The following is a 3,598-nucleotide window of genomic DNA, read 5'->3' as shown; positions in this document are numbered from 1 at the left end:
CACCGTCCCGCAGCACGCTCGTGCCGGTACGTACAGGCAGTGCCCCCGCCGGATCTGAACAAGAACACCGAGTGGTTCATGTACCTGGCGTTCCTAGATCCATCCGCCCCACCCTAGTAATTCTGTTACCTAGTTAGTGTTTGGAAGCAACTGGAGTGAATGTGAGAAAAGTTGAACAGCTTACACATTTTCCTAAAATGGTATAGCTTAATTTGTTTTTACCTACTGCAGCATTTCTTGAAATGATTTTTATTCTAAGCATTTTTGTCATACTCAATAAGCTAGTTCCTGAATCAAATTTGATAACGAAATGTTTCTGTAGCAAGCTATAGTTAATTAGTTGGAAAGTATGATGTCCATTCACGCCTCCTCTGTTTTTTGCAGGTCTGGCAGCACCGCCGTGTCGACGACGAAGGTAGTGACCGCGGCAGCGAGCGGCGCGAGTTGGTGGCTGCAGGACTCGACGGCACGGCTCATATATGCGCGAGCTGGGCATTACTTTGAGTTCATATATGTGCTTGTCACTCCATAGGTTATAGTGATTCCTTCTGTTTCATTATATGTTCTTGTAGTTTGGTTGCTTTCCTGTTCATGCATGTTTGTACAGCTATATATAGTTATGCTGTGAATCTGTCATGCATGTATTGAAATGCAGGAAATGTTTAATACATGTTCACTCTCAGTTGGGATATTGAATTGTACATAGTTATGTGATTCATGTCTGCTTCTTATCTTATTAAGTGATTATCTTTATGTCCTTGCTACCAGTAGGATGGTTAATAGCTTGTTTCGTAGTTCTCTACTTTATGCAAATAGCTTCTTATAAGGCAATATAATTGGTTGTTTTGTGCTGCTGGCCTAATTAAACATGATCAGTATGTATACTTGTTTGAGATAGACATTTCATGCATGTTTATGAGGTACGAATTCTACGGATGTCACAAAATATTGGTGGCAAAGTGTCTTCTTATCTTTATATTTACTTAGCTAAAATCTTAGAGTAACAATAACTGTACTTGACAAGTAAACATTAGCATCTTAAATGATCATCTTAAATGATTAGCTAAAATGATGTAGGAGTAGTAGAAACTTCATGGTTGATCCTGATTGCTGAACATGGGAGATGCATCTTCTTTTGCATATCAATTACATAGTAGTACTATATAATGCTTGCCAATGTGGTACATTCAATACTGGCAGCACTGGCCATTAATTGCACTGGCCATTTTACGCCAGGCTTTAGATTCTGCCGAGCCAAATCCGTTGACCCGCGGTTTGATTCATGGCGTGCGAGATTTGTTCCTGGGATGACGTGGTGTGTTTGTCGGTGTGATTTTCGCAGGCCTTGGACAAGATCAGTACGGTGCCGATGGAGGCCCTCGCCGCCAGTGCCGATGTGTCCATGATTGGGCAGTTTGGTGTTGGCTTCTACTCCGCCTACCTTGTTGCCGAGAGGGTCGTCGTCACCATGAAGCACAACAACGACGGGCAGTACGTGTGGGAGTCCCAGGCTGGTAGCTCCTTCACCGTCACTCGTGATACGTTTGGGGAGCAGCTCGGCAGGGGTACCAAGATGGTCCTCTACCTCAAGGACGACTAGGTATGCAGTCCAATCCTCCTATACTGTGATGGCTTACTCTTCATGTCTTGATGTGGTTCTCTGCTTAGTGTAGCTGTATTATACTCACTATGAGATGTCCACTCTTGTTTTGTTAAAAAACATGAACTGTTAAGTCATCTATTCATGGTCGTTGCTTTTGTTCAGTATATATGTGTGCTTTCTGATTTGTATGCGTAGGTGGTTATAGGTTGCTGTGATGAATATAAATATTAACAAGTGCTCATGCATGCCGGTATACTAGAGCTAGTTGTATGTGCTCATTACCTTCCTGTTGTCACTTTGTCAGCATCAATCCAATCCAACCCAGCCCAATGAATCTAACCTGCTCGTTTAGTTCTCGCCATCGGTGGTAGCCAACAACTAACCGATCTTAGCTGCTGCCAGCTGTTTGGCATCCTATGTATTTTTTGCTGCTAGTCTTAGAAATAATGCATAAATGGCATCAAAACTGCTTCATGCTATCTCTCGGGCAAAGTAGATGCTAGTTTGATTACTATATGTACATCATCAGGTCTACTTGATGCAAGTCTCTATTTTTTGTTGGTTCTATTTTTTTGTTTGTCTCTCTTTGACATATTGCTTTTTCTTTTTGAATGTGCAGGTTATTTGCATCTTGATTAGGAGATGATGGTGATCATCTTTTGTTGCGGGGAACCTGTTAGATAAAGTTTATGTGATTTGAACCTGCAAGATACAGTTCTGTATAATGTTGTGTGAGATAAAAGTTATGTCCTTGTGAACATAGGAGATAAGTTATTGATATGTGTTGGTCTATCTAATGTTATGCGAGACAAAGTTGTGTGAGAAAGTTTTCTATACTTGTGGGAAAGAAGTACTGTTACTATACTGATTTGAGAATATTGGCTGTAAATAAAAGAGGGCTTGGCCCACTATTGGATTGTAAAAAGGCCCTCTCCAGAATTTATATTGCACTCAATACTTAGGCTCTAAAAAGGCCATGGCCCAAACTATGTTGGACTTGTTTCTAAAAAGAGCAATATAAATTTCAGATTCTAAAAGGGTTGAGGCCCCAAAAATGGATTGTAAAAGACTGCATCTCAGAAAAAAAGTCCTAATTGTTGGGCCAGGCCTATTTAGCTAATCAAAGCACAGGGAAAAAATAAATTAAATGGGCTGAATTAACGGGCTCGGCCCATGTAAAACGCCGAATTGGACCGGGCTGAATCTTGTGCCACATCAGCTTGCCACGCTGGATGCCTACGTGGCCTGGGGAGGTTGCTAGTGACCAAAACGCCACAGTAGACGTATTTTGGTCATAAACGTCTTCGACCATTCCAGAAGAAAGGTCGCTATAGTCAGTTTATGACGGCCAGCTTTTGACCTTATGTTTTTGGTCACAAAAAGGTCACAAATGGAAATTTGTGACCATTCAGTGACCAATAGTGGTGGTCACAAGTTGACATATTTCTTGTAGTGGGTCGGTGTCCTCGCCTGCCATGTCGTCGAGGAGGTCGTGGACGTCGGGGAAGAAGTCGTCGTCGGGGAAGTAGTCGTCGGCGACCAGATCGTCCGTGATGAAGCAGCCAGTAGTCGCGCTGAGCGCTCCCCAAAAACCTCATCACCCTTCTCCCGTACAGGACTCAAAAGGTGCTGTTTCGGAGGCCTACTATGCCGACCTGCGGTGCACGCCGCAAGCCGGGATGGGGAAGATCGTAGCAGCAGCGCAGTGCTCAGGAACTTTGTGGCGAGAGGAAGGGGATCTTCTGGTGTGTCTCTCTGGAGAGGAGCGACCTCTCTTATATAGGCACAGGAGAAGGACGCGAAGAGGCTGCGGCGGGAGGTGAAGCAACGAAGGGAGACGAAGCGAACAGGCAGCGGCCGAAGAGGCGCGTCGTGACAAGGCGTGGCATGGCGTGGCGAGGCGGGCGGCGGAGGAGGAGCGCGCGTGGATGTCCCTATTGTTCTCATGCTCATACATGGGGGAAAAGAACCTCCCTTATAAAGAGGTCCAACTCC

The 3,598-nt window shown here is 44.4% G+C and overlaps 1 long non-coding RNA gene across 1 annotated transcript; it reads left to right on the top strand.

The window, feature by feature from the left end:
- The first annotated feature begins 470 nt into the window (after positions 1–470).
- On the top strand, positions 471–2,352 carry LOC125540816. Its single transcript, XR_007297386.1, has 3 exons — positions 471–532; positions 1,343–1,600; positions 2,223–2,352. It is a non-coding gene; the product is annotated as an uncharacterized LOC125540816 (long non-coding RNA).
- The last annotated feature ends 1,246 nt before the right edge of the window (positions 2,353–3,598 follow it).

This window comes from Triticum urartu, chromosome 2 (genome assembly GCF_003073215.2).
Source record: "Triticum urartu cultivar G1812 chromosome 2, Tu2.1, whole genome shotgun sequence".
Classification (NCBI taxonomy): domain Eukaryota; kingdom Viridiplantae; phylum Streptophyta; class Magnoliopsida; order Poales; family Poaceae; genus Triticum; species Triticum urartu.
The sequence above is the reverse complement of the archived record's forward strand: the minus strand, read 5'-3'. Positions and strand labels throughout refer to the sequence as shown.